This window comes from Lepidochelys kempii, chromosome 3 (genome assembly GCF_965140285.1).
Source record: "Lepidochelys kempii isolate rLepKem1 chromosome 3, rLepKem1.hap1, whole genome shotgun sequence".
Lineage (NCBI taxonomy): Eukaryota > Metazoa > Chordata > Testudines > Cheloniidae > Lepidochelys > Lepidochelys kempii.
This window is the reverse complement of record NC_136382.1, coordinates 49,156,088-49,169,969: the sequence shown is the minus strand read 5'-3', so window position 1 is coordinate 49,169,969 and position 13,882 is coordinate 49,156,088.

Here is a 13,882-nt window from a genome sequence, read left to right as displayed (position 1 = left end):
TGGGGAAAGTGACAGACTCTCCACCCGGCCTCCTGTAGAAGCCCAGGGCAGGTACCCTGCTAGGCGGAGTCTCCCACTGCCCACCTGGAATAACTCTACCCACTGGGTGACCGAGGATAATCCCACCGCCTGCCTTGGGACTAGGCGGAGATTTACTCCAGGGGATGAGCTCTAACCCAGCAATGCACTTCGCGATGGGAGGGCAGGTATCGGTTCACCCTGCTGCTCCTTTTGCTGCAGAGAGTTGGGGGCAGACCAGGGCTTAATTTACAATAAAAGGGGTGCTGGGGCTCAAGCAATTTTTTCACATTTATAACCCTTCTGTCAGTCAGAAGTGGCAGCAAGAAGGGCTGGGTTCAGTATCTAGGGGTTCCTTTCCAACAATACAACACAAAAGTGACTGGAGGCCACATCTAGTGACCTGAGAATTACACACCACCCCCTGGGCATCTCTAAGAGGTAATACTTCCCCTCTCACAAGCACAAAATCTGAGTGTAGAAAAAAAACTATAAAAGGAGGGAAATAACTTAGCATTAATTTGGGAAAACACCACAAACAGGGTTCATAAACAGAAACCATGAACAAAAGCCTCACCCCCAAGGAGGTTGGACAGTATTCTTTTCTCTCAGGTTCTTAAGTCCAGCAACCAAAAGTCCCTTTAACATGCCTGTCCCTTCTCTGCACCCCACTCACAGTTACTGTCCTTGGACAGCACAGACCCAAACTTAAGAGGTGCATCTGCAGAGTTCACCTCCCATCCTGGGTGGAGAGGTGTACCAAGGCACCTTATTCACTCTGCTACCCTGGCACTCGCTCGCCGCTCCTCTTTGCCAGCTACCAGACTGACACGCCATGCCTCTTTGCCAGCCGCCCTGCTGGTCAAAGGCCGATTGCCACACCTCTCTGTGGGGCTCTGCTCCAGTACTCTCTGCCAGCTGATTGCCAACCCATCAGAACATCTTCAGGTCCCACCACTTAACACAGCTCTCAGTGATTTCAGTTGTTAGTGGAGGAGCCTCACTGCTGGTGCAGTGCACGCTACTCAGTCTCTTGTATTAGAGACACTATCCCAAAGCAGATCTAATGCTTAGACCTAGATGTCAGAGATTTCAGCTCTGCAGTATGTAATAAAACTCTCAATTGAATCTAACTTAGCTCTTTTATTATGCAGTGAAGAGAGGAAAAATCAGATTATGTCTAAAACCCTGATGCTGGCATCTCTCCCTGTGGCTTTTGGAACCCATGTCCCCTGCCTATCAAGTGCTATTTAGTTGAGGGTAAGTCTCTCAATCAGGGTATGCCAAGTACAATTCTGTTGCCCTTGATTCACATAACAAAGATAACAGCCCTTTATTACTCCTGCCCCAATAACAAGGAAACAGGATCCAACACCAGCCAAAAGTGATAATTTTGCAAGCAATCCCATCATGCTAATGAGCACCTAGGTGTGCCCATGCAAATGAGATCAGCTCCTGAAGTCCTCTTCCACAACTCATTGCTAGATGACAGGGGAGAGCTCATTCAGACTCTGTATCAAGCCCATAGGTGCTGAGGCTATGAACTGCCAAGCCTAGAGATGCTGGGGCTTAGCCCTGGTAAGCCCTGGCACAAATTAAGCATTGAAGCAAACTGGTCCCTCTGCTGGTGTGTGTGGGGTGGGGGAGCATAATGAGCCAGACTCATGGCACTGGCGCACAGGGAAAAGACTGTCCCATATTCCCTAGTCCTGGAGGATCCCTCCAACCATACACACCAACGCCATGGGTGCTCCAGGGCTGGAGAACCCACGGGGAAAAAATGGTGGGTGCTCTGCACCTACCAGCAGCCAAGCGCCCCACCCCCGCCACCCCATCTCACCTCACCTCCACTTCCTTCCCTGAGTGCGTCGCTTCCCCACTTCTCCTCCCAGCGCTTGCCACCGCAAAACAGCTGTTTCATGGCGTAACCAGCTCTGGGAGGGAGAGGAGAGAAGCGGGGACGTGGCGCAGTCAGGGGAGGAGGTGGGGAAGAGGCGGGGCTGGGGCAGGGATTTGGGAAAGGGGTTGGAATAGGGGCAGGGAAGGGGTGGAATTGGGGTGGGGACTTTGGGGAAGGGGTTGGAATGGGAGTGGGGCAGGGGCGGAGTCAGGGTGGGGCTGGGGGAAGAGGGGTTGAGCACCCACTGGCGCCTGTAAAAGTCGGTGCCTATGCCTCCAACCCCCAAAAAGGGACAATACATTTTACCCCCTGTGAAAGCAGCAGTTTCCACTTTGAGTCCTGTCTGCAGCAGAAACATAGAGCTCACTATCCTCTGTAGTTACTGCTCCAGGAAGGGGTGGGAAGCAAAGTGTCTGGTGATTATTACTAAGGTGAAGGAAGCATATCTCTGTCTGTTCAGATGAAGTTCTTTCTGCCATTGCAGGTACCTCTTTGTCCAGCTAGTGTTAGGCCTGACTCTGACACACCTTAAGGTGACTCTTGCTGCTTACCCTACAAAAATGCTCTCTGCACTAAGCACTTCAGGTCCTCTTAGCTCCCTCCCAAGGCCCAGAGGTGGCCAGGCCAAGATGACACAGCACATTGCCAAAGGAGGAGGCTGCTGCCTCCCCTGCAGCACCAGCCAGCCCCTCCTCAGTGACCCACTGGGACAAACTCCCCTGAGAAATGAGCCAGAGTCACCCCACCACCTCTGTCCCCAAAGGAGATGGGACAGAGACTCACCTCACTTCCCCAGAAACTCTCTTTCCCGTAGCTTCAGTGCAGAAACTTCTCAACTCTGCTCTTGCTATCTCTACTCACCTCCATGCCTGAAGCAGCAAGAACCAGATACCAAAGGGCCAAATCCTGGTCCCACTGAAGTCAGTGGGAACTTGCTCATGGACTTCTGGTGGACCAGAATTTGATGCAGAGTAGTATAAGGCTTTTAGTGACATCCTTAAAACCTTTGCTGCTTGTGTTGGGCTGAGTCAGGACTAGAGAGGGGAGCTATCTTCACAACAACATACTGGCCTTCCCAGACCAATTTTAAATTATTTTACCAAGGACCTGAATGAGTTATGGAGATTTTAAAAAAGCCCTGTCAAAAGGAGAAACAAGATCAGGCATCTGAAGGAGCAGAGGAGAAATAAGGGAGCGGGGGGAGGGGGAAGGGAAGACTTTAAAAACCTCAAATTCTGATGCAAGAGAGGAAGCTTGGAGAGAGAAGAAGAAAGAAAGAAAAGCACCAGTTTTGTGCCAACCAAGAAACAACCTCAAACTGTACTCCAGAAATAGACTTTATACTGGCTTAAAGCACTTTTACTGACATAAGTCTTTCTGATTCTAATTCTTAAGGGTCATGTCACCCTGTTAGTTAGCCACAAAGGAGAAGCATTATAATTACTAAATATTTCAGTCCAAGGGCCTGGGAAAGCCACCATCCTTAAAGAAGCTATTATGTAGTAGCATGCATAGTTTGGTAGATTGGGAGCCAGGGATCCTGAGTCCTACTCCCAGCTACACCACTGGTAAACTCTGAGACTTTGATTTAACTTCTGTGAGTTTCCCCATCTGTAAAGTGTGGGGACTCCAAAATGCTTATCTACTTCACAGAGACAATGTGGATTAATATTTGTAAGTCATAAGAAGATAAGAATGGCCATACTGGGTCAGACCAAAGGTCCACCTAGCCCAGTATCTGTCTTCTGACAGTGGCCAATGTCAGGTGCCCCACAGGGAATGAACAGAACAGGTAATCATCAAATGATCCATCCCATCGTCCATTCCCAGCTTCTGGCAAACAGAGGCTAGAGCCACCATCCCCGCCCATCCTGGCTAATAGCCATTGATGGACCTATCCTCTATGAATTTATCTAGTTCTTTTTTGAACCCTGTTATAGTTGTGGCCTTCACAACATCCCCTGGTAAAGAGTTCCACAGGTTGACCGTGTGTTGTGTGAAGAAATACTTTCTTCGGTGTGTTTTAAACCTGCTGCCTATTATTACACCATACACCACAAAGCCACAATTAGGCTCCACTGCAGCACTTACATGACAGGTGGCAGCTGAAGTGGGCAGGAGTCAGGGAAAACCACTTGTGGTAAATTAATATTGACTAAGGAAACTAACTTCCGAAGACCAGTTTGTACACTTGGGTTCCTACAGTAACAGTGGTGCTGGTAGCTCAAGCCATGTGCAGGGCTCATTTGCCATCACTTTGTGTCTATGGAATATCTAGGGCAACAAGGGCTTGAAAACAAAGCTATCAGTAGGGGAACCCATCTAATCATTACTAAAAGCAGATTTGGGCAGATACTACTTAGCATTCCCTGCCAGACCAACTTTTGGCATTCAATCAATGGGTCTTGTGTTGCACATGGGTGATGTTTTCAGTATTCACAGTAGAATGAGCCAAAATAACTGTTCTCTCAGGCTTGTCCTTTCAGAAAGACATCATGTCCCAAGCTGTCTTGATTTAAAGTAAAATTATTGAGACATTTCTTTCACTACTTTTTATCCTATGTTAAACTAATTGTGCTCGTTTTCTATATACAACAGGACCACTAAGACTCTTTGTCTCCTTCTTTTCTACTACTTATTTATTGAGATTTGTACTAACTAAATAAAAGAGCGCTCATCCCAGGTGGTAGGTGCCTTTGACACACACACACTTAAAATACAACTCATACATAAAGTCAGCAATTAATTCTCTGAGAGTATACTCTGGCAGAGTAAAAATAACCACAATCTCCACCAAATCCTTGTTGGAGTGCTCACTGGTCTCCCAACTCCCTACTAGTCACCTACCCTAAAGGTTAAAATCCAACTGTTGCAGACTAGGGTCAAGGGGAGTGGCGAGTTCCACAGTTGTGTGGCTCTAGCAGTAAATACCAGCAACTCTTTTTTCTTTTTATACCAATGGAATTTCAGCTCAGATGCCTGCTCTGATCACAGCAGTGGCCTTGTCTCATGAGGAAAGAGGCAGTATCTCAGTTGTCCCAAGTCCTATAGTCCTTTATATGACAAACCAACCTTAAAATCAGTCCAAAAATCAACTGTTCAGATCATAGAGCACAGGTTCTATATGTTCAACAAAATGACATGCTGAGTAACAATTGAGCTGCTGAATTCTGCACCAGCTGCATTTGCCAGAAAGATTTAAGATGCAGGCCCAAGTACAGTGCATTGCAGAACTCCACGGAAACTTGCAGAGGGTATTTTTACACCCTCTTTATTGTTTTTCCTACCTCTTTTGTTATTTTGACATTCTCCTTCTGTCTACTGAGAATGTAAGTTACATTCATTTTGCACAGATACCGATTAAGAACATAAGAATGGCCATACTGAGTGAGACCATTGGTCCCTTTAGCCCAGTATCCTGTCTTCCAACAGTAGCCAATACCAGGCACTTAAGAAAGAATGAACAGAACAGGCAATTGTCAAGTGATCCATACCGTCGTTCACTCCAAGCTTCTGGCAATCAGAGTCTAAAGACATTCAGAACATGGGGTTGCATCCCCGTCCATCTTGGCTAATCACCACATCTGAAGAAGTGGGTTTTTTACCCACAAAAGCTTATGCTCAAATAAATCTGTTAGTCTTTAAGGTGCCACCGGACTCCTTATTCTGAAAACTGACCATTTATTCCTACCCTTTGTTTCCGATCTTTTAACCAGTTACCAATCCATGAGAGAACCTTCCCTCCTATCCCATGACTGCTTACTTTGCTTAAGAGCTTTTGGTAAGGGGACTTATCAAAGGCTCTCTGAAAGTCCAAGTACATGACATTCACTGGATCACTCTTATCCACATTTGTAACCCCCTCAAAGAATTCTAGTAGATGGGTGAGGCATGATTTCCCTTTACAAAAGCCATGCTGACTCTTAGATAAACATGATTTGTTGGCTAGCGGTGTGTCTGATAATTCTGTTCTTTACTATAGTTTCAGCCAATTTGCCAGGTACTGAAGTTCGGTTAATAATCTAATTGGAAGGATTGCCTCTGCAGACTTTTTAAAAATTGGTGTCACATTAGATAGCCTCCAGTCATCAGGTACAGAAGCAGATTTAAATGATAGGTTACATGGTGCTGTTAGTAGTTCTGCATTTTCATATTTGATTTCCTTCAGAACTGTTGGATGAATACCATCTGGTCCTGGTGACTTATTACTGTTTACCAATTTGTTCCAAAACCTCCTCTATTGACACCTCAATACGGGACAATTCCTCACATTTGTCACCTAAACAGAAGGGACCAAGCGTGGGAATCTCCCTCACAGCCTCTGCAATGAAGACTGATGCAAAGAATTCATTTAGTTTCTCTGCACTGGCAATGACCTTATCTTCTTTGAGTGCTCTCTTATTGTCCATAGATTGCCAAACTAATACAAAACACAACATCTTCTCACACCTTCACCACTGGATCTTACCAGGATGTTATAACTGAATTTTAATTTCTGCAAGAAATATTTAAGAAAACTAGAATCAGTTCAAAGATGCCAAGGAAAAGTAGATAAGGTAGATTAAGAACAGACTCTCTTGATTAACTTAGAGCTTGTCTATATGAAGTTAGTTCGTGGCATGCTGGGATTTCAATCTACCTCGCCCTAGCATGCCACACACTGCATGTCCATGTACAGCCTGCTGACGCACCTTAGATGTTCCTTAGTGTGCTTTAACTGAGCCCAGTTTGAAACAGGGCAGATCAAAGCATGCTAAGGAACTGTTAGTGCACATCAGCAAGGTCCACACCAATAGTTACTGCACAGCCCGCTTCTGGGGGGTAGATTTGTGGTAAATACATAGTAGCTATTCATGTAGAGAAGCTGTTAGTGAAAAAGAGCCTTTGTGTCAGGTTCAGCTCCATCTGTTTTGTTTCTATGTTAAATGAATTGTAAAACAGAGATAGCAGTTATTGTAAATATCTCTCAGATAGCATGCAAGGATGATGGAAGACTTTCCTTTTATGAAAGAAAGTATATTGTGACCTCATTAGTTCTGTAAACTTAACCATATTTGGTAAAGATCAGAAGGGCCTACATGTCGCATAGTATTTACCACATAGAGCCATCTATAGGGATTTCCTCAGACTCCAAAAGGATCTGACCCCTATAAGTAGCTATAGTACTTATTTCTGAGCATTAAGAAGTTGATACAAATAACCCTGTTTGTTACCTAGTCTACAGAGCTATTACATATGAGACAAATAACTCACAGTTAAAAGAAATCCACAGAGAAGAGGCAGTGATCTTAGTTTAATCTTTACAAAAGCAGCCAGAAAGGGATCAAGCTTTACTGGCCATAACAAGTTTCATAACAATTATTATAACTTATTTCTTATTTTCTCTTTGCTCCTGGCAGACAGAGAAATGCGTATGACCAAAGAAAAGTGTGCCGCAAACAAAAATTGAGCATCAAAAGGTAAAGAACCAGTGGCAGGGATTTTAAAGTCATAGAACTAAGTTAATACTCACCAGAGCAAATGTAGGTTTGCAAAACATCTGGAGTCACTAAATTCTTTTGGACATTATATACCATATCTATTCAAATGGCTGTAACAACATTCAATTGGAAGGCAGAGAACACCTATTTGAATGTTACAACATTAAAATGAAAGGTAGGAATTGGCAAGGCAGAGTGGGGCAGTTTTTCCTTTTAAATAGCTATGTGAAAAAGCAAACAAAAGGACTTATTACAAGTATTCTGAGGGGGTGAGAAATGAATTCTAACAATCTTGTAAGTAAATGTCTAATGAACAAGTCACTTGTACTGCTTTATGTTACAAAGGGAAAGGGGCAGTCAAAATTCTTTCACCACATGAATTGCCACCACAATTGCAGATCCAGACCCTTCAATGCTGGGTGTCCGCATTGAGTCTGAGTCAGCTACCTAAGATTTATCAAACAATCTACTAGAAGCAATAAATTCTGAATCAGGTAGATTACAGAACACCTTGTTCTGATTAAGAATAAAGCAGAGTCCCTTGATATGAAAGTGAATAATCTGGACACACACATTTTGTTGTTTTGAGACAACATACTCGTGAGAATGGAAGAGCTGGAAGATTATGCTGAAGGATGCAGTAACTGAGAAAGCTTTGGAGTGAGGCAGGCAGTCGAGAACTGTTTAGTGATCTTGGAAACCATGGGCAGAAATCAGGATAACCATACTTCTTGACATTCTTTATAACATACATGGCTGCCCTAATTATTAGAGCCTAATTGACTAGGTAGAGAATAGAACCACATGTAGCTAATGAGAGGAAAGACTGTCCCGTTGTTAGGACACTAGCCTAGGAGATGACACAACAGGGTTCAACTGCCAACTATACTACAGATATTCTGTGTGACCCTGGGCAAGTCACTTAACCTTTCTGTGTCTTAGGTCCCATCTGTAAAATGGGGATAATAGCACTTACCTACTCATAGGCAAACAGGTATAGTCAGTCTTTATATTTACTGCAGCATTTGCTGGTGTGAGGGATAAAGAATGCAAGTTGGCAGCTGCTCAGAAACCAAGGTACCCGACTCTAGAGGGGAATAAACAGCTTATGTACTTAGGCTTACCCATCGCTAGGGCCCAGAAGAACAAAGTGCATCAGGTGAAGTAAGCTTTCATAATACTCCTCTATACAGTATACTCCCATGTATCTGAAACCCAAATGTACCAAATATCCGAATCCCTTCCTTGTCCCAAGTGTATCTCATGCTGGGGGAAAAGGAAGGGATACAGATAACATGAAACTTTGGACAACAGGGCAGAGACCCCTGGCCAGGAATTGGAGGAGGAAGAGGACAAGCCCCTGGCTGTAGGCCACCCTGCTGCTGAATGACTCCTACAGCTGTACAGGAAGCCTCTGCAGTCCTGCTGTCACAGAAGTGTGAGAGGAGGCCATTACAGCAGAGCTGCGGAGGGCTCCCTGTGCTGCCAATCCCCACAGATGCAATGTACAGAGAAGGCTATAATCCTGGTGGCGCACAACAGAGTCCTGTTCAGGGGTCTCTCTTTTGGCCCACATGGATGAGGTATCACTGGCCCTGCAGCAGTGCAGGGAGCCCTCTGCAGCAGTGCTGTCATGGGACTGAGTGAGTGGGGCAGAGCAGACACCCCAGCCAGGAATGCAAGAAGGATGACGAATCCCTGGCCAGGGGAGAGGCCCCCCGCTGCTGAATGTCTCCTGCCCCGTTGGTACTCTGAACTCCCGATTATCCAAATAAAATCTATGTCCCCCATGTTATTTGGATACTCAGGAATACACTATGGTTAGAATGGGACTTTCAGCCTAAAATAATTTTACAACCCATTATCTTTTAGTTTGAAAACCTCTTTGGGATGAAAGACTGCCTTTGAATGTATTTTATTACGAAAGCTTGTTTAGTAAGACCATTTGTTCTTCTGGTGACTTAGTCTCGTGTTCAGGAGGTTGAAGAGGAGTGTCCTGAACCAGCTTCAAGACTCAAGTGGCACTTCCCTCAGATGGGAGCTGCAGGTGCAGATTTAAATGAGACTACAGTAAAATAAATTTACCTCTGCTTTCCTAGCAACAGGTCTAATAGAGTAGCAATGTTCTACTTACATTACTGTCACATTCAGAAATTTTCCCCCCACCAACAGCAGTGAAAACCCTTTCCAAAATGTTTACCAGGATTCAAATGAGTTGCATCTTTCAGCTACTTGTATGATTGTTAAAGAGCTGTGAGATTCCTCTCTAGATACTCTAGATGAATGGCTTCAGGTCAGCTTTATTTGCAACAGAGATATCAGATAGCAAACACTGAAGTCCATGTCGCTATTTCATAGCACATTTTTGAAGTTTAAGGAATTACAGCAGTGTGTTATTTTTACTTTTTGTAAGGGTTTACATTCAGTAAAATGTTGTGTTCCTTTTTAATACATCTGGCTCATTTTTAGAGAACAAGTATTTCTGTATATGATGTACTTTAGAGTTACACCAGTTACAGACAAGCTGTCAAGTGCTTATGCAAAAATAAAATGCGGAGATGGTATTTTATTTCACTAAACTTTCCTTCATCTACATCTACAATCAACAGAAGCGAGATAAACTGGGTAAAGCCAGCTGGCATGCACAGGTATTTTTTTTGTGGAGGAAAGGGGATCGAAAAGCTTGAGAAGGGAAAGGTAGAGGCATTTCTCTTAAAAAATTAAGGACAGCATACAAAAACAGTAATGTTTTTAATTATTGTCAAATATTGAAACACCACCTCTTTAAAAACCAACAAATGCATATTATAAAGAGGATGGAATACAGGAAGGACTTGCCTGCTTAAATTATTTAACTTGTACCTCAAACCAAGAGGGATTTTGAAAAACAATTTTTGCTTCAGTGTTTTTATTTACAAACTTTGCTTCAGCCTTAAACAAGACAGGATATTCAGCTGAGGAGATTTTTAAACCAACAGGAATAACAAGCTCTCATACTCAAATTAAATATGCACACTCCTAAAAAATAAAAGTAAAGATAGCAGTAAACAACTGTACATTCTAGGACACCGACCCTGCAATTTACAACTTGTGGGCATACCTCTGTGCTCATGTGGAGTAAAGCTTTGTGCAGGCATAGGGGTGAGCCCATGAATCGTAAATTGCAGGCCTGGAGACTAAGCTTCTCTTTATAAAATTATCAGTAAGGCAAGGTGGTCTGAGATTAACTGAGGTTTACTATTTTTATCTGTTGTAAAGGGTACACTGAAAAAGTAAAATGAGACAATGACATTTTTACAATGGAAGAATTAAATGAACGACCCTTTAAAGATACCACAACATGTATAGGATCAACCTACCTCAAGTTACATGACTAGATCAGAACAAGAATTGAGCTTAAAGTTAGTCATGAATCATTAGAAAAGGAATGTGTAACGCTTTTAACAATTTATTTTCCTCTGTCATATACAGAATGTTGCAACACATACATCCATAAGCTCCATTTGTCAATTTAGTTGCATGACACGATCAGCAACATATTAATTACAAGTTTAACCATTAAAGGAATAAGCACATTTTTAAAGCAGTATTTTCTGACCCTTTGTTAAAGGATGAACAAGCTTCCGCTTCTGAAAGCAGCTTGGATAGCATGCTATTTGCATACAGGAGTATCTTCATTTACATTTCCTCCAGGCTTCTTTTGATAGCTTCTTGTAATTCCACATCTTCCTCTAAGTAAAAAAGATTAGAGTTTCAAATTGTGGTTGGCAACCAACAAATAATGTACATACTCTATGCAACTGAGGAGTAGTTACATCTTTAAAATTGTTGTGTTCAATCATTGTCAATCAAGGATAGAGTACAAAAAGGTGAGCAAGCTAGAAGATACATCATTTTCTTGTTATGCCTCATGCTATCTATTCATAATTCCAAAATATGAAAACAGCCTTTCACTGGATCAAACTAATCCTCATGTCAGGACATCTTTGGTTCAGTTGACAAGTACAAATATAACTATCTAGGTATTTGTTATAAATCATAGAATCATAGAATAACAGAGTTGGAAGGGACCTCTGGAGGCCATCTAGTCCAACCCCCTGCCCAGAGCAAGACCAATCCCAACTAAATCATCCCAGCCAGGGCTTTGTCAAGCCTGACCTCAAAATCTTCCAAGGAAGGGGATTCCACCACCTCCCTAGGTAACGCATTCCAGTGCTTCACCACCCTCCTAATGAAAAAGTTTTTCCTAATATCCAACCTAAATCTCCCCCACTGCAACTTGAGACCATTACTCCTTGTCCTGTCATCAGCTACCACTGAGAACAGTCTAGATCCATCCTTTTTGGAAACCCCTTTCAGGTCGTTGAAAGCAGCTATCAAATTCCCCCTCATTCTTCTCTTCTGTAGACTAAACAATCCCAGTTCCCTCAGCCTCTCCTCATAAGTCATGTGTTCCAGACCCCTAATCATTTTTGTTGCTCTTTGCTGGACTCTCTCCAATTTCTCCACATCCTTCTTGTAGTGTGGGGCCCAAAACTGGACACAGTACTCCAGATGAGGCCTCACCAATGTCGAATAGAGGGGAACGATCACGTCCCTTGATCTGCTGGCAATGCCCCTACTTATACAGCCCAAAATGCCACTGGCCTTCTTGGCAACAAGGGCACACTGTTGACTCATATCCAGCTTCTCGTCCACTGTCACCCCTAGGTCCTTCTCTGCAGAACTGCTGCCTAGCCATTCGATCCCTGGTCTGTAGCGGTGCATTGGATTCTTCCGTCTTAAGTGCAGGACTCTGCACTTGTCCTTGTTGAACCTCATCAGATTTCTTTTGGCCCAATCCTCCAATTTGTCTAGGTCCCTCTGTATCCTATCCCTACCCTCCAGCATATCTACCATTCCTCCCAGTTTAGTGTCATCCGCAAACTTGCTGAGGGTGCAATCCACACCATCCTCCAGATCATTAATGAAGATAGATACCAGACAACGTGTATAGAGAGGAAACTAAAAAGGAAATATTGTTTTTAAAATTTAAAGTTCCATAAAATAGACAAGCTTTCATATGGTTCAGCCCAGTTCTTAGTCAACAAGCATTGTAATCACAAGACATATAATCTAAGTTGGCACCATTGTTACAAACCTCATTAGAGAGGCACACGGATGAGTGGGGATGGAGACTGAACTAACTCTCTTGCTCCTAATGTAGTAGATCCAAATCCATCTCAGAACTTAACCACATTGGCAGGGTAGAATGAGAAAAAAAATGGTTACCCACCTTTTTCACAACTGTTGTTCTTCGAGATGTTGTTGCTCATGTCCATTCCATTCTAGGTGTGTGCGCGCGCCCACGTGCACGATAGTCAGAGATTTTTGCCTTAACGGTATCCATAGGGCCAGCTGTGGCACCCCCTTGAGCGCCGCGCTCATGCGTCAGTATATCAGGCGCCGCCGGCCCTACGGCCTCTCAGTGCCTTCTTGCCGACAATCCCAACAGAGGGGCAGGAGGGCAGGTAATGGAATGGACATGAGCAGCACATCTCAAAGAACAACAGTTACAAAACAGGTAGGTAACCGTTTTTTCCTTCTGCGAGTGCTTGCTCATGTTGATTCCATTCTAGGTGACTCACAAGCAGTATCAATGCAGGTGGACTCAGAGTTCATGGTCTTGCAGCTTGCAGCTCTGCCAAAGCCAGCATCGTCTCGAGCTTGCTGGGAAGCGCATAATGAGACATGAGCATGTGGACAGATGACCAAGTAGCAGCCCTGCAGATCTCTTGGATTGGTACCCGTGCCAGGAAAGCCGCTGACAATGCTTGTGCCCTACTCGAGTGTGCAATCACAATTGCTGGCAGAGGCATTTTCGCCAGCTCACAGTAGTAGCGAATACAGACCGTGATCCAAGATGAAATCCTCTGAGCAGACACTGCGTGACCTTTCATTCTGTCTGCCACTGCAACAAACAACTGCGTTGACTTAGGGAATGGCTTTGTTCTATCTATGTAGAAGACCAGCACCCTCCTGATGTCCAGGGTGTGTAGCCTACGCTCCTCATCTGATACATGAGGCTTTGGAAAGAAGACTGGTAAGTATATGTCCTGGCCAGTACAAAACTGGGAAATGACCTTGGACAGAAATGCTGGGTGCAGTCACAGCTGGATCTTATCCTTGTAGAAGACCATATAGGGAGGCTCCGAAGTAAGCACCCTGATTTCAGACACCTTGTGGGCTGATGTTATTGCGACCAGGAACAAGACCTTCCAGGAGAGAAGCAGAAGAGAGCAGGAAGCCAGAGGCTCAAAGGGAGAGACCTCATAAGCCTCAACAGCATGACATTCAGGTACCTGGGGGGGGGGGAGGTGTGGGACGGAATCCCAGACGTGCGTGTAGAAATGCTCCAGACCTTTCAAAAAACATGCCATCACATTGTGAGCAAAGATGGACCTGCCTTGGAATGGAGGATGGAAAGCCGAGATAGCAGCCAGGT